The following is a 17,988-nucleotide window of genomic DNA, read 5'->3' as shown; positions in this document are numbered from 1 at the left end:
CTTTTCTAAAAAAAGCTTCTATAAAGACATACAGTACCAGAATGGATTAGTTGCCTTTGCAGACTTACTTGCAATCCAGACAGGATTTGGATGAAGAGCGTCTTACCAGGCAGGATCATGCTTCTCAATGGAAAATATTTCCATGCTGAAAAAAACAGGAAACATAACATTAAACACAATTCAGCTTATTTGATAGCCTTTTATGTGCTGAGGCACAAGGATAGTTACAAAACTAACATTACCACTTAGCACCAAGGTGCTTCGATAGAGCTGTCTCAGAGCTAGAATAGTTTTCATAAAGAGCTTTCTCAGAAAAAGAGGAAAGAAAGCACTTTGGTAAAGCTGAATGGGAGACTCCAGCTGGCATAACAGAAGTTACAGGTGAAAAATGAAGTTTATTGGCAGCATGCTTGGGTCTGGAAGAAACAGCAGCACACTACCCACAATTTTCTCTTTCTTCTGATGGCGTCTGCATAACTGTTTTGTCCCTGATGTCTCCAAACACAAGGATCCTTCTCATAAGCAAATAGATGATAATAGGAATACAAGCTTTAGTTTTAAAATAACCTACGGGATTTTCATTCTGTTTTTAGAAAGAAAGTAGGATTTCTGTCTAAAACCAGACTCTCCACCCTCCCTTTCTGCCCTCCCTTGTCCTTTCCACCTGTTTAGATGTTTTCACAGTGGGACAACACATTCATTGCCTCCAGACCAGGGCTCAGCTGTCAGGAATGGAAAATAAAACCAAAGTTTGCAGGATATTTTTAGCCCAGAGAAAATAAAGCAGTTGCAAATACCGTACACCCACCAGCTCCACTGGCTTGTGGAGATCCATGCCCAGAAAGAAAGGAAACCACAAGACCAGGCTGAACCCATTGACTTGATATTGATGCCAGGTATTCTGGAGTGACTCACTCAACGATCCCATATTTTTTTTTTGTCAGTTTAAAGCCGCCCTCCCCAGAAGTCACATCATCTGGTCTTTCCTATTTTTGTTGCACTGGTGCTTTCACTACCATACATGCACTTAGCTAGCCCATTACCCTCATCCCTTTGTACGGTATAATCTTTTGATGACTGGTTAATCAGCAGGTTGCAGATGGGTGTCCTGTTTCCCTCTGATCTCACAGATCTCAAGGGACTGGCCTTCTGAGAAGAAGTGGCACATTGGTGGATACAACACTAAACAGATGACGCATATTTTAGATCCACCTAATGGCTGCTCCTGGTTTCCAGGCTCCTCCAAATGCCATTTGTTTTTAACAAATGGCCACACAAGCTGTGGAGATGATATTTTAAAAATGTCTTTGAAAGGTCTGACTTGCCTCCAATGGCATTTGCAGCATGTGTGCCCCTGACAGTAGTCCTCTGTGCTGTCAAGCTGCTCCCACTGCAGGTAAAACTTAAGCATTCTGAAAAAGAAGTTATAAACTGACAACAATATGGGTTTAGGGACAGCATGTACTGAGTGGAAGAGGTTGTTTAAGAGCCAAAAACAGGAGGATTTAGATCACACTAGCATCTGTGCTTAGATCTGAGCAACCTTTGCACTGTAAACTGTAAGCAGAGATCATGCTTCAGCTGTAACAAAGCAGTGATTTCTTCAGTGCTGCATTGACTATTCAGCATCTTGTACGCAAGAGTAACACAGATGCTGGCAAAACTGTCATAAAAAAATCTGCTGAATGGAAGTTATAAATCCTGAAATAGCCTTTATGCAAATCCTTCAAATTTTCTCTTTCTTCCCCAGGAAAATCAAAAATTTTATAGGACAACCCCCACTGAACTTCTCAGACAAGTCCCCTGGTAGAGCAGCAAAAGGCAACCTAGCTCAGCTTTGCAATCTGTACACAGTTGTCATCTTTTTAATATGAAACAAAACAGGACAGAGCCTGTTGTGCTACATTTACACCAAAGGGTTCAGCAGTTTCCACCTATCCTATTTTACCTCCCAAACCAGAGAAGTATTTCTATACCCACATATTGTCTGAGAGTGCAACACTTGGCCTGAACAGAACCAGCACAATGAGAACAACTTAACTGTGTGGATGATCAGGTGCCAGGTCTTAGCCCGGTGTTGTAGATACAGGTGCAGCCAATGAGCCTGAGTTGTGCTGAGTGTGTTGGATCTATTGCACACACCAAGATACTGAAGCAGTACATGCGTACTTGGTCTCACAAGGACCATACTCATTATGGAGGCATCACAAACAGCTCAGGCATATACTTCTGTCCAAGAAATCCTGGAAAGAAATATGGTAACTCCTTTGGGAGCCATTGAACTCTCCTCCTCCATCTCCATTTACTTAGTCATCATCAGCACACTGTTATGGGTTCACTTAGTCGTAGGAGTATTCCCGACAGACCTCCTTAAAAAGCACTTTCTATTTAAGACTAAAAAGCAGCTGCTGATAATGCTGCCTTAAGCTGGCTATTTTGCTTCAGGCTTCTATAGGTTCCACATTTTCCCTATCCAGCCAGCACAACAAGTATTTTAGCTTCCATTGTCTGGGATTTCCAAAAACGCTCAGCACTGACCTAACTGATCTCACTGTAACCGACACCAAGTGTGGGGTTTTTTTTCGTCTTCTTTCTTTTTTTTCTTGAGAAGATGGAGCATCCGCAAGTAAAAGATCATCTGTTAAGGCCAGCACAGAGTTATTCCAGTAGCTGACACAGTGCTACATGAATGCTGACTATTTACAGCAAACGTAATCCCAGTTTATCTCCTACAAAATCTTTAGCATGTTATTTCTGGAAGTTCAAGTTATAACTGCCGTAATTTGCAAGTAAGTAGTAATTCAAGGAAACAGTTCTATTAATTCATCCATTTTTGGAGAGGGAGGAACAGAGAGTATATTCCTTGAGCTTCTCCCTCTTTCTGCAGGGAAGCAAGTAACATATGCCTGGAATTATCTGTTAGCAAGGGTTTTAACCCTTCCAACATCTGGCAATATTGCTGCTAATATATAACAAACTCCTTGAAAACTAGGCTTTTTTGCTTTTAGTATGTCTCAGATGAGGCACCACCACCAGATTTACTCAACTTGGACCAAGGTGTCAGTAAAGAGACATTTAGACAATTCTGTTTCAGGACTGCTACCTTCTCCCTAGAAATCACCAGAGGAAAAAAGAAACCACAACAAAAGTGAAAACATTAACAAAATGAGCTATATTTTTAAATGGCAGAATCTCTGTTTATCAAAAATATCTTTTAATTTTAAACAAGTGTACTCTAAAACACTGGTTTTCAGTCTTTTTCCAATGCTGTGAACTCAGGGGGCCAGTGTCCACTGAAGACTATTCTACGGCAAATTCAAGCACACAAGCCTAAAACAAGAAGCCCTGGTTTTAAGCTCCAGGGAGGCCAATAAGAAATCCGCAGACCTCAGGTAAGCCTACCAAACATAGCAGAAAGTATCTAGTGTGAAGTAACATTAGCAAAAATAAAGTTAGAAAACCTTTGATAGAGTTTCCTGTTATTTGCAGGATGGAAGAGAGAAAAAAAAGAAAAAAAGAAAAAAGAAAAAAAAGAAAAAAAAAACCCAGGAATTTTAGTCAAGGTACACATAACCCAAGTCCTCTATTCAGATTCTACTTCTACTGAAATTAACAATAAACTCAGTGACTACAACAGAACCAAACTGCAGCAGACATTGAGGGCTTCTGAATAGACCAGTCTTCATGGTAGGAAAAGTGAAGGTGTGCTAAATTTTGTAACTTACAACAGAAGCACTCTGGATTCTGACCAGAGACGAGATATCAGCATTTTTGTTACACAATATGAGGAGGATACATTTTGTAGATGAGAATGATCTCCATAAATCTATTCAGCAAGACGTGCACTTTAATACTTATTACAGCTGCTAAAAATGTCCTTTTCCAAGAGCTCTCAAAGACATTTGAGGGCTACTCAGCCATGACTTGGATGTCAAAGTGGGTATTTGGAGGAATCTCAGTGATTCTCTGACAAAGAACAGATTTTTATTGACTTGCCCTAGATAAACAGTTGAATCAGATGACTGCAATAGGATTTCTGCTTTCTCGGAAGCCAGGCTTTTGCCCTGAGTTACAGTAATAGCTACTGGGTACCTGGTCCCACGTGTAAGCAGGTAAATAGCTGACAGATGGTTTTCCTTAGGCAGCTAAGTAACAACTTTCAGCATTATGTCAGGGGAGATTAGGCAGTAGAGGGAAAATGCATTGAAGAAAGTTTTGGCTTAAGCTGCTGTGCTGTTGTTTCCCAGCATCCCTGCACACCAACTGCAGCAGGCGGATTCCACTGGTGCCTGAAGGTACTTGTTATAGAGGGTGTTTACAGGTGTGCCATTATCAAGTACTGATATAAAATACTACCACAAAAAATCATGTTTAATAAGCTCCAGCTGCCTGCTAAATTAAAACAAAAGTCCTGCAGCAAATAGTCAATTTGAAAAACAAGCAGTAGTAGGACTGAAACAAAGGAGCTGAGCATGAAAAGAGCCTTGACTGAATTAAGCTGCAGTTTGGAAAGTATATCAGATGGATGTTTTCCTAGTTTTTCTTTTATGCAGAAACTTGCTCCTGCCAGCACAAGTAGCTGCTGAGACCACAGCCTATCGTCTTTTGCCTTTGTGTATGTGCCCATAGACTTTGTTTCTGCAAGATCCTAGGTTGTATTGTGGGCCTGGCTTATAAAAGTTTGCAGAGGTGTAATAATGTGTTTTATTTCAAAACAGAACATAAAGCAGAAATACAAACGTAAATAGCAAAGACTGGCAGTCTCTTTCCCCTTCCACTCCGAAGAGCTGGTTGTCCTACTTCTCCTCCCAATTTTCTGTTGGCTCAGTGCCTCCCCAGCTGCCAAAAACTTGGGCAATTAACCCTTTATTCCTAGGGCCAAATGATAATAAGATCTAGCTGGCTTTCCTCGAAGGAACAAAAAAGTGTTAATCACTAGAATTGCAGGTTTGTGCACTACCTCATCATCCTACAGCAAGCGCCCATGTGTTTCTCCTGTGCTTGCACAGCACCTGCTGCATGCTAGCACTCCTTCTTGCTATAGTAATGCAAAATAAATATAGCCTACGTGACCTGAACAGCTCTTAACTTTCATCTCATGGAAGGGAAGTCTATATTGAGAACCCACACACTGTTTTTCTCGTTCATTTAAGGAAGACCCATAGGGACTATCAGTTGCAGAAGAGGGCAGAGGGACCTATTCTGGCTTTAAGTGAAGTGGCTTGGGTACCAGAGGCAGCACAGATCTTGACTGGAAAATTCACCGTTGCTGTTTTCTGCCAAAAAGAAGCAGAACATGCCTCTCTTTCATTTTCTTTTCAGGACACCTGGCACATCTGGGGCTACCATAAGTCCAGACTTCATTTGTTTTATGAGACTATTCCAGTAAGTGCTGCCCATAGATAGTGAGCTTTCTCAAGATGCTTTCCCAGGGCAAAGTAGGATTTTTGGCCATGTACCTTCATTTCTATTATTTTCCATGGACGCATAAAAGCTTCTAGACTGGAGGTGTGTATAGTTCATAGAGACAGTGCTGGTCAGAAAGGATGCTGGAGATCTTCCACATCTGAGACAAAGGCTTTTTGTAGCACCCACAGACTCCATCAGAGTAACAGACTTGCATCTTCCATCAAAGCTGACTATAGAGGTTTTATTATGGATATGCACCAGCAAATCACAGCAACGAAGATTGAATGCTGTTTCCATTCTATCATCTATGAACACAGATTTTTAGTTGTTCCTAACTCTCCCAGTCAAATTTTATTGGATCGAAATTGCCAATTCTGTTCATTTTTTAGTGTCAGGAAAACTGGCGTAGCTTACTTGTGCTTCAGAAAGCAAACAAGCAAATGCATAATTGTGCCTCAGATGCCAACATAAACACTGCATGTTTATTGTAATAGTTGGACATACTGGCAATATATTTTGAGTATACTAGTGAAATGTAAAAAGCAGATTAAATATGCAGAAAAATGGTTGAGGAGTTTTGAAGTTATGACAATACCAGTTTTCATGCACAGTAAAAATTTCCATTACGTTTCTTGGCTTGGTCCAAGTCAGGAGGCTGGGTGTTGTATATTTGGTAGAACTTGCTAATCAGTTTTTCTGTTTTGTGTGAAGTCCTTTTCACTTTGGGAGCAATTGTGAAGCAAAATAGAAAGAGAACAGCATTCTCTAAAGGCATTTAAGGTAGTCTGGAACAGTGTGTTCTTGGAGGCAAGACTACCCTGAGACATGAGAAGAGCTCCCTTTTCTGTTCCCATGTTTGCCTTCACTGAGGCTTAATAATATTTCTTAAAAATCTTTTAGGACTTCATAAACTTGTTAAGTCTGTCACCTCTCAATGTGATCTTCTTATCATCACATTCAACCTGATGGGAATTTTAGGTATTTGCTGAGCCTGTGCAATGTGTTCTAGTTAATCATCTTTCAGAATATTGCACTAAAAATTTCTTTATGCCATTCAGTAGCTTTATATCTTCTTCCTCTTTTCCCTTGGCAGTAGGAAAGTAGGTGGGACAACCAGCAGTGGTGAGGCTCTGCTGTCAGCGTTTAAATGACCTTTTACAGACTGCATGCAGCCAAGGAGTCCATGGACTACATTTATCCACATTATTTTTTTTGTATTTACTTTCAGAGTTTGCAAATTGATAGAACTGAGGGCTTCCAGAATCTTGTCCTGAACTGAGTCCCTGCAAGTTATTTTTTATTCCTGAGTTCTGGCCTGTATTATCTTCTAGAACTTGGGCATTCCCTCCAAGAGAGTAAAAAAGAGGTAAACCTTCAAGCACCTTTCCCTTTTTAATAGGTAGTGAAAGAAAGAATTTAGGTAGTGAAATAAAGAAGGAGTGCAACTCTGCAGCAGGAGCAGAATGTGACCTCTAAAATCCTCTGGTCCGTGTGACAGGGCAATTGATGAAGCTGACAGAGGCAGAAGTAACATTGCCTGAACTCATGGGTCCAAGGACCTCACGCTCCCTTGCAGGATTTGATAGAAGAATGGCTTAAAAGCCTCGGCATGCCACCTCCTAGAGAGCGTGGCCAAAGGGCAGGTCAGGCTGAGATAGTTCATTCCCTTCTCCTTGATCTTTTCATTTACCTTGATCTTCAGGGCTTCATAGGAAGCCTTTGAAGCGGTGTGCATAAGGGCAAGATCTGCTGCCTTAGGTTTAGTTCTCAAAAATTACATCCATCTTTTACCCACCTCAAGATGTTCTGTTGAACGATAGATGCAGATACCAAAGAGTCATTAAGGCCAGACACTGAGTTGGAGTGTATCCAGGTTTTCAAAGACTGGACATCATTTAGCCAATCTGCATCCTCTAGAGCATCTCAAAAGCAGACATTTAGCCTGTTAAACTTAATATTCCTTGAAGATTTCAGACATATGGCTCCTGACCACTTTCCAAATGGGCTTCAGATTCAATCCGCAGAAAAAAAATCTAAATTATTACTTTCTCCAGGAAAATATGTTACAGTACTAGTTGTTCTCACAGAGACATTTCTTATTTCTTTGAACTTTTTTTGTTAAAAGTAGGAGAAATAGAACATAAATGAACAGGGCTACATTTGATTTCCATTCATCTGAAAGGTTATATTTCATATGCCTCATAGTATTTTCTAACACAATGAATAGAATGAACTAATATTTCTTTTTGCATTCATCTTACAAACTTATTACAAGTTCCAAGTGATAATTTGAACACGGATTAGGCCATCAGCATCAGAAAAGAAATTTAAAAGTCTGGATGGGAGATTTTGAAGGACAATTATGATTTATAATCTGTGATTTATAAACTGTGATTTATAATCTGTGACTATTCTTTTATTGTGTACTTTGTTTTGCTCTGGTATCTTCATCTTGTTCGGTCTGAATTTACTGCATGTCATGAAGCCATTTATTTATTTGTAAAATTTGCTGAAAATCTCTAAGTTAAGTGGAAACAGCATTATGGTACTTCTGGAGAATCACAACATTAGATCTTCAGAGCTCATGTAATAGATGTACCAAATGGACTTAAAAGAGGACTTGCAAAGATATTTCCTGATTGTTCATTTTTTTATGAGAGCTGCTTATATTAGGCGTCTTACAATATTTGTTTTATTATCTCCAATTTCATGTAACCAGTTTCAGCTGGGATTCTGCTTGAGACTTTGATCGTTCTTGGAGCTTGCATGACAGAATGAAAAGGAAATATGGCCGCTAAGAAAGAAAATGCTTCAATAAAAAAAAATTCATTCTATACGTGGCAGTGTTTGGATGGGTCATGGAAAGTCAACTCTTTCGGTTAGGTTTGAATTGGGACAAAATGTTACTGCCTGAAAATCCTTCCCACTTGATGAGAGACCTGTAGGCAGTAGGTTAATGCATCAAGTCCAGGTACTAAAAGACAAACAGCTGTAAGACTTCAAAGTTCCTACATTGGTACCATGTTGGTTTCCACAAGCAGAAGGTAATTCTCCTGTGTATGCAATAGTGGCCTCAATGTTTTTGAACAGCAAGAGTGTGGTCTAAGACAATGATAGCCATCTTCTGTTTTGCCGTCTGGGCTGCACAGGATAGGACAGTCAACACCAAACTGCACAGAAATAAGATAATTTGTAAACATTGGAGGGAACATTACTTGGAGAACATCTCAAGTTCAGCTGGGCTAGACACCGGGACATTTGCTGTGTTACTGCATTTGCCATCCTGTTCACCAAGGCTCCCACCCTGCAAACACACTGACCCCAGAGGACATGACATTATTTAGGATAGCTAAGGCAGGACAGCCTCCTATTTTGACATAGTTTTGGTTCAGCATAAGCTTATTAAGAATACTCACCCTTCAGGAGCAGGGGGGTTGCTGATGCTTCAGTCCCCAGTGTTAGCAATCTGGTAGCTCTTACATGCCCAAAGTCACTTCCAAATCATCTATTTGGGTGCGTCATTAAATATTTGGCTTTCAGTCAGCAATAATAGCATGAGTGAGTTCTCTCTGTGTCAAGTTTCAATTTTGCACTGTTTCCCTGTAGCCCTTGAAACAATTTGCACCAGCCAAGTCCTGTGCCCAAGCTCCTGACTGCCCACTTATTTTTCTATCAACCGCTGTTGGGATTTTGTGAGGTTGGGAGAGGATCCTTGAAAGATTCTATAGCATAAAGAGAGGATCACTGCAGCAAAGCTCACCTATCCCTTCATCTGACCTGTGCTAACTGTGGTAAAGTTGGAAAGAGAGATGCAGATGCTGAGAGACAACCATGTGCTCACTCATAGGAGAAACATGTCTTCAGAGGCCAGATCCAGCCCTGTCCACCATCTGAGGAACACGAGAGGGAATCCCTCCCCTTTATTGCCATTACACACATGCTAAATAAAACAGCAGCTTGTGGCATGAAACTTAATTCTCTAAATGATTTTGTTTAGATGTTTTAACACAGCACTGTTGAGAGTGCAATTGCTGCCAAGCCCTCATCCTGCCCTTCCACCATTCAGCCTCTGACAAAACTAATGTTAGTGCTGTTGTAAGTAGGATATCTTAGGGCAACACATACATACACAGGATCCTTTTAGATTCTGGTTTATATCTTCAGTGAGAACCTTGGCAGCTGTAAAAATACATTTTAGTCTGGTCACTAATCTAAAGATTTTTTTTCCTCTGATTTCATACACAGTCATTAAAAGAGCCGGGACTTTTGGCAGTGACATAGTGCAGTTCTGTCAGCTAAACCCTCCCCCCAACCTCAAAAGTTAAAAAATGATTAATTAAAATCTATCCTGGCTTGTATGATTAATATATTTAAACAATTTGAAAATGGACGTGCTTTTGTTGCCATCCAGTTTACTATGTGATGTTTCATCAGAATGAAAGTAAGTGGAATGCTAAGAGGGCTAGATTAGCTGCAAGCACAAGCATCTGGAAGTGACAGATTTTTACAAGGCATTGCACTGAATTTATCCAGTGTTAGTGACATGATATATCAGAGTGTCTACATCAGCTCTTTAATTTCAGGTGAACATAGCGCTTTTCATTTGCTTCCTTGCACTCCTGTGCAATTGTTGCTGAGCTCTGTTGCACAGCTGGTACTGTTTGATCCTGGGGCTGATTTCATCGTTAGCACTGAGAGTCCCATCCCATGATTGGCATCTCACTAATGAGTACATAAACCACTTCTTAGGGTTGGGTTAGGGAATGGTAGCAAGAGTTTCCCCTGCTGTTGGTTTGCAAGTTTTAAGGGAACACATCAGTATATCAAGTTTTTCTGGCATCTGAGGAGCTATCTGATTTGCTACTACTAATATTAGTGCTGTTTTGTCCAACAGTGTTACTATGAACCCTTGCCTGAGAGGCAGGACTGGAGCAGAGGTGTGGGAGGTGCCGTGTGCTTTAGATGTGTGAGATCATGGTTGGGGTGAGCAATGAAATAAGATGGTTGAGGAGATCAGGGTATGTGTTTAAGGAGTCTAATTTGCAAGGGATTGTGCAGAATGGTTACATGGGCTAACCAGAGTCTGGAGTATGGAGAGGAAGAGGGTGAATGGACATCATCGAAATCAAAGGGCGAGGCTGCTGCCATCACTGATAGCGGTGCAGGCACTATGTTTGGGACTTCTGTATTTGTGTAAGTACTCCTTCCTTGATACAGAGCACTCTGGCCACACTAGCTGCCTGTCCTTCTCACTAACATAGGTATTTCTGCAGATTTAAATGGGTTTTTTGTTAATATATCTAGAAGTATAAATATCATTAGGCACCCAGAATAAGACTTTACACCTACCATTAAAAAGTTAGACCCAGCACCCACAACTTTGTACACAGAAGTGTATGAATGTGCTTACCTCTGTGCTTTGGGTTGTGCCCAGCAGCGCTTTTGTCTTGACAGGACTGTGCTGCTCAGTGCCTGCCTCCTAGTTAAGCCCTATCATGACCATAGATGTGGCATTTTTCAACATATTTCACACAAATGACTCAATTCATTTAGGAATCTCCAAGCAAGACCACTGAATGATACTTTGTGTAAAAAGCTGTGGTCAATGTGGCTTTCCTTCAGAGACCAGAGGGTGACAGTGGTGGCATGACTCCTACTTTAACAATTACTGTATTTCTCTGAATACTGGGTTTTGACTTCAGCTCTTATGGGGAGTCAGGCATATAGTACTCCCCTCCAACTGTCACAGTCACTGGGCTATCCTGGGAGGCTAAGGTCATTCCCAGCCTTTCTTCTCAGCCTACACCTCATGACTGCCAGCAATGAAAGATGCATTTAGCTGGAGTCAATGGGGGCACAATTTCTTTCCCAGCTGTGAGAGCAGTGGCCACTAGAGATGCAGGTTTTCTCCCTTTAGGAAAAGGAGAAAACTGACCACTGGGTGTTTGCACAATCAGGAGCTCCTCTGCAGCCATTTCTGTTGAAAGAGGTGGTCTTAGCGAGGTACTTCAGAAGAAAATGGATTGCCGCCTGATTTCAAGAAAGTTCCAGGTTCTTAAATAAAGAACAAAAGAAAAAAAAAAAAAAAAAGACTGATGATTAACTTTTTAATATCTGATTGATATCAGGTTTGCAACATAGCCATATTAAGCTCCACGACTCAAAATTTCCTTTTCATGACTTCTTGTGGTTTGAACTACAAGATAGCAGACAGATGGCTGAGATTTTAAGGAAGTTTTTGGATTTAATTCTATGTGTTAATGAAAGAACATTAATATGCCAATGTAGCATTAAGGATGTGAGCACTCAAAATCATTGCTTCTGTGCAATTAAGTTTTTTGTGTCATAGCAGAAAACTTTTCTTCCTCTTCTTGCCTCCCAGACATTAGATGTCAACTTTAATTTAATGGCACTCTTCAAAAAAAGACTACAGTACAGACAAGTATAACTTGTAAGTAGAAGGAATTGAATAGCTGAATCAGGGGCTATACAAGTATTCCCACTATTTTCATTAACTTGTGTTGGGTATTTTTGAGTAATCTGAAGAATCATCATGGAAGAGAACAAGGTTGCTTGATAGGTCAGTGTATGAATGCATGGGAATATCAGACTGTTGGTTGGAAAAACTGGCTGTTCTGCAAAAACAGAAGAAGAAAGGATGGCTGTTCTGCAGCTCGAGACAGCTAGTCTACTAGACTGCTGGAGGCTGTAGGTCAACATTTAGTTCTGTTTGTTGTTTTTCAGAAAAAAAAATGTCTTTTCCACTAGTATTTTTCCTTTTTAATATCCAGCCATTTGGTACAACACAAGAAGAAAGTACTGTTCAGAACAGTATCTTTGCAAACAAGAGATAAAACAAATGCCAAGCCAAGATGCCGACATCTTCAGATCAGGAAGACAGGACTAGGCCAGAGGCAAGAAAATCTGTCTCGTCTTTCCACCGCATGACATTTTCAGAGAAGTAAATGAATCCGAATATTTTGAAGTCAATGGCATTTTAGGTTTTGAGCATTTGTTTCAGGATGTGCTCTTAGAGAATGAAGAAAACTGAAAAATAACTCTACAAGATGAAGCTGTCATTAGATTCTCACAAATAAGTTTGCTAGTAAATCAAAATGTTCTTGTGTTTTGAAAAGGACTTGTAGGGAACACAGCAGTTACAATCGTTATTGCAAACAACATTTCATAATTTTAAAGTAAGAGATGGATCTTGATGAAATTCATTTGTTCTACATTGGCTTACCTGAAATCAGATTGAATCCAAGTAAACTGCCTAAAGTACAGACTTTGAAGAACGTACAAGATTGTTCACGCAGCCAAAGATTTTGGTGTTACAATGAGTTCTTAATATTCAGCATTTGAAGACCCTCTGGAATTTGTAAATGAATATACAGTGCCCTCTAAAAATTTCAAACCCTTGGTTATCTTGGACAAGATACAAAACTGTATCTATAGTGTTTCCCACTAATGTGTGTTCACATACATGTGCTAGGAAAGCCTTCTCATTTTGTGGCTGTAGGGTGAAAGTCACTTGAACTTTCTTTTAATTGCAGATGAAGCTTGAAGTTATGAATAAGCATAAATTTATTAGTCAGTCCTGTTTCAAGTGAAGTCTAAGAGATATCTGCTTCTCAGTTCCCTAGAGCTAGATCAGACTTTCAGGTATTTGTACTCCATACCTCGCCTACAGACCTCCTCATGTGGGTACCAAGGGACCCTTGCCACAGCAACAGAGTTAAATTTTAAGTAACCAGGTTTAATTGTGGAGCTCTGAGATGTCACAGTACAAGAAATTAGATCAGTCATATACTACACTACAACGGATTTTGTGCTTTCCTTTGTGGTCTGCCTATAGGTACCTGACCTTCTGACATTGCTCGTATTTTGGCATGACTTGAGAAGACAGGTTGCTGTAGTAATGATTTCTTTTGCATGGGCTGGAGGACGGCACATCCACTTTGATTTTTGTAATTACTTGCTTTATTTGGTGTTAAAGGCAAACCACTCGGCACATGCCTAAGGAGCACACCAGGAAGCATTCATTTGCATGAGACAAGGGGGCCCTTGTTAAAAATACAAAGAAGCTGAGTTATAATAAAAATGAAAGGCTCACCTAGCAATCCTCTGGACACCAAGAATCTGTTGCAGAGCAGCCAGGCACGTAAGATGGTTCAGGGCATCTGGGCTCCCGTCTCTTGTACCTTTGAGGCATTGCAGGGGAGAGGGTGCAGAGGATGGATGTAGGTGAAGTTTGTAATGAAACTCTAAGATTTTTAGATTAGCATCCACGAGGCACTTATTTTTTTTTTTTATAAATGTCATAAGCAATTCACATCTATCATCACATAAGATGATGATATCGTAGTTGAAGGTTCTGGAGATGTCGCCTGGTAGCTCTGGACTCCACAGCCAGTTCCCTTGCTCAGAATGGGCCTGGGACTTGTGGTAAAGAATGAAAATAACAGTGGCACTTGTTGGTAGCTTTGTCAATAGATGGCTCCACTGTCTTAAATCCCTAGGCTGCAGGCAAAAGTAGTAAGGCATCACTTTTAGTGTGTAGCATCTTTGCTCTATGGAGGTCCTAGGTTATCCTACAGGAATTGTGCTTATTTAAATGCATCATCTAAATGAACAGAAAGCACAATAAGGAAAACAGGAATAAAGAAAAGCAGCAGCCAAACTGCATTGACCTGTAGTGGCTGTGACAGAACCTGCAGTAGTTCACATTACTGTCTGAAAGGTGGATTTTGTGGCAAAGAGAAAGCTATGCTCTGTGTTATAGTTCAACACAAACCTGTATCTCTTCCTGCCACCTTTCTGGAGAGGCACAGCCAACTGCTCGCACCATGTGCATTCAGCCCAACATGTTATGCCAAATGCCAGTCAATGGTAAAGTCAAGTGATACTGTTGAACAACTACAAGAAGCTCATTGTCCCCTTGGCCACTTCCCCTTCAGCAACTGAGCAAGCTCTTAAATGTCAGGAGTCATTAGCAAAGAAAACCCGGACGGGAGGGCTTGGCAGCAGGTGGTGCCACCTGTGCTTGCCTAATCCTGTATCAAGCAGACAGACATCACCCAGTTGTAGATGGAGTCAGGCACTGTGTGATGGTGAGTCAGAGCCACTAATGAAGTGAACTGGAACCCTGGGTCAAAGCAGAGAATTTACACACTGGAGTTGTGCCTTTCTGACAGTTGTATTAACATCAGAGTAAAACAGATGTGAAGATCCTATCCTGTCAGTTCTTCTCTTTTGGGGAAATAGAGTTGTGATGTATGCTGGCAGGCTTGTTTACTAGCAAGTAGCTGAAATTTGTTTGTATGGATGTGATACATATATATATATATATATAGTTGTGTGCACTCCCTACTGAGTCATTTGCAGCAAGGACTCCATGCCAGCTTCTGTACATAGACTGGCCCTGGAAGGAAGATTCCTTTGCGAAAGTACTCACAAACAGTGGCACTGGACACAAGTCCTTTCAAGAGGAAGCACGTTTTAGCAGTGTCATCTGTGTGTGTGTCCAGCTGGAACTAGCTTTCTAATAGGTTCCTCATTTTGACCTGACCATTGAAAAATACTTAATAAGGCCCAGTTGCCACAAGGCTTGTGCAGCACTACATTCTTTCAGTCAATCATATGGTTAGGAATAGAAGGAAAAGTTTTCTTGTTTAGCAGCTGGTAAGAACCAGTAGGATACTAGACATCAGCATTTCAAATATTGAGGCTTTTAAATGGTGCTACAGACTATCCTGGTAGAGGTAGGTTCATTGATTCATTAGTGCCCAGATAAGAATAGGTGTAGTTTTAAATACAGAGATATTTGAAGAACACAGTAAAGGAGATCTTCGGGGAGGAACTGAACAGAGGAGTCCCCATACTGGATATTAGCTTTTGTCCCTGTTGTTCAACAGTATTCAGTGCAGGGAGGTCTACGTACAACTTCTGAAGGCTCAACAAAAGATAACTGAGAAAAGCAAGCTATTCTCATAACTTCACTGTGCAGGAGTCTCTATTTCCACTGAGAAAAAAAAATAGATAAGCTTGAAAACCACTACTCTCATCCAGAAGAAAACAGAAGACTTTAGATGGGTGAGAAAGAGCTTTTCCATCCTGCCAAGTGTTTTCAAGCTTCTACAAATTTCCCTTATTCATGTTGAGTTGAAGCTGAGACCTTTTGAAATGTTGATGTCAAAAAAAGAAAGCCAGACCCAAGAATAATCAACAGGTCTGAAATTAGGGCTGTCAGCTGGGACGTGGGAGGACCAATTCAGCTCTCCCTTTTCCCACTCCACTTGGGAGTCAAGGTTCCCCTGTAGCTCTTGGCTGGCAATCTAGGGGGGAGCTTGGTTTCTCAAAGCAATGAATGCTCCCTCACAGCTGGCCTCTAGGTTCCCAGCTACCCTGCAAACTAACAAAAAGCTTGTGATTTCAGGGCACCTGTCTCTGCCAATGGAGCTGCAAGGAGATGGTAGCCTTTGCACCCGATTGTCTTTAAGAAATGTGGTTGTAAATTAAGTCGGCTCTTAGACCTGAATCCATCGCTGGTTCCTGGAGTAGAAAAGGGCATACTGTATGAAAAAGAAAAGTCAACAAGATGTTCAGATTACTTGGAAACAATTTCTGTCTTTAAAACATAGCAGATCTGAAAGGATTGGTTATTCACTGGCTTTATTGCTTGCCTTTCACTTCATGTTAGAAAATATTGATGGGTTCCAAGTGAGTACATGGGAATTAGGAGAGTTTAAATTTATGTGACAGTGAAGAAAGAGAAGAAAAAAAGCATGCAGCTCATTTGTTTAATGAGATTTCAGCAAGCAAAGTGAACATCTAAATCAGATGTGTGTATTTTACTCTGTAGTAGGACATACGCCTGCAAGAAGCATTCTCAAGGATGCAGATGTCATGGATGGGGGTATAGTATATTGTTTCCCAATGCTCTGGCACATCTTCACGCTCGACGCCACTGCCTATGCCTTTTAATTTCACTATGAATGAAAGCACAGACATTCACCCGGCCCACATAGGCTCAGAAGGAGGACAGAGGAAATCCTTTGATATTCAAAGTATTCAAGAATAAATAAAATATTTTGCTAACTTAACAATGACTTATGAATAGAGATGACAAGAGTTAGCTTTTCTGAAGGCCTGTGGTAGTTGTAAAACCAGTATCACAAAAGAATAAAAGTTAAAAGGAGCCAACTTGCTTCTCCAAGACATTCTCCAAGATGTTACAAGGTTGAAAGAGGCCATTAACATGGACTGCAAGCACAGACCATGCTGCCAAGCATTGTCAGAATGAAAACAGCAAATACACTAATCAAGGCGAGTATTTGCTTAACAAATGATCATGCAAAGTTAGCTGCTTTATTTTTTTTGTTCCTTACTAATTTTCCCTTCACTTCTCTGCCTATCTTCTGAGCACTGCAAGCAAATTCAGGCTCTGAGCATGGTTGTCCTACCATTAGCCCTCATTTGAATCTGGGAGACCAAGCCAGGCCATCCACCACTGCGAGCCATGTCATTGCTACAGGACAGGAAACCTCCGAACAGCTCTGGCATTGCTGCTTTCCATTTTTCTCCCTCTGACTTGATGAGGTATCGAAGCTGAAGCCTCGGCCGCTACATATCCTCATCATTTTAAGACATCAGCTTTTAGAGATGCAGTCCACCCTTCCCAGACCACGACCAGCATCCCCTGGCACAGGTTGGCTGGTTGCTACTCCTCTCCTTGGCCAGGCAGAAATTCCAGGGAGCTGGGGAACCATCAGGGAGTTCAAGGGAAGTGCATCACATTCGTTTTCTCCTATTCCACATGCTGTCAGCAAGTCCGGGCTTCATTTAGTCCTAATCCATCCCAGCCGCACACAAGGCTAGAAGGGCTTTCAGATTTCAGAGTCTGGGTTTCAATGCTACAGCATGACTTTCCCATTAAAGGTTCAGGGAGAAAGTCCAGCTCATCTGCTGGGAGAGCTCAGCCCTTTGCTGGCCACTCCCCAGCAGAGCTGGGCATGCTGGGACTTGTCTTCTTTGGAAACCTCAGCCATCCTCGGGCACAACAGGGTGAAATAAGGACAGTTTGCTTTATCTTTAAATTTCCTTGTTTTCTTGGGCACCAGCCAGACCCTTTTTTGAATATAGTTGTTTGTGGTTTAATTTCCTTTGGGCTTATTTTTTTTAGTAGTATTATACTGGCAAAAACTCAGCTTCTCACTGGAATTGTATAAGAAGAGGGACAAGATGGAATGCAAAAGCTCAATGAAACTAAATGGTTTTCCCATGAGATCTTGCAAGGCTGTACAGTAGATCTCACACAGCAACTAGGAAATCACTGTATGCCACCGCTACGGGATTACCTGTCCTTAATGGTGTTGGTAGTCTAACTTGTACAAGCAAGAGCCAGAGGAAATGGGCTGCCACAGGGTCTTATCTCCCTTGTTCTGCCAGACTCTGTCAAGGGCCCAGAACAGGGCATCATCCTGAGGACAGCCTGAGCTGCAGCCCTCAGACATGTCTAGGTGTGCCAATGCTTGCTTCAGATAATCTGTTAAATCATTGATAGTGAGAACTTTCTTTGGA

At 41.1% G+C, this 17,988-nt stretch overlaps 1 protein-coding gene and 1 long non-coding RNA gene across 4 annotated transcripts in view; one reads left to right on the top strand and one right to left on the bottom strand.

Moving 5' to 3' along the window:
* Positions 1-17,988, bottom strand: part of LOC128853563 (uncharacterized) — a 114,408-nt gene that overhangs the window by 21,684 nt on the left and 74,736 nt on the right. For both annotated transcript variants that reach the window (XR_008452160.1, XR_008452163.1), the window contains one exon: positions 69-145. This is a non-coding gene — a long non-coding RNA (uncharacterized LOC128853563). The remainder of the gene's footprint in view (positions 1-68; positions 146-17,988) is intronic.
* Positions 1-17,988, top strand: part of LOC104066628 (potassium voltage-gated channel subfamily KQT member 1) — a 488,485-nt gene that overhangs the window by 438,479 nt on the left and 32,018 nt on the right. The window lies entirely within an intron of this gene.

The sequence above is a fragment of the Cuculus canorus genome, chromosome 1, assembly GCF_017976375.1.
Source record: "Cuculus canorus isolate bCucCan1 chromosome 1, bCucCan1.pri, whole genome shotgun sequence".
Classification (NCBI taxonomy): Eukaryota; Metazoa; Chordata; class Aves; order Cuculiformes; family Cuculidae; genus Cuculus; species Cuculus canorus.
The sequence above is the reverse complement of the archived record's forward strand: the minus strand, read 5'-3'. Positions and strand labels throughout refer to the sequence as shown.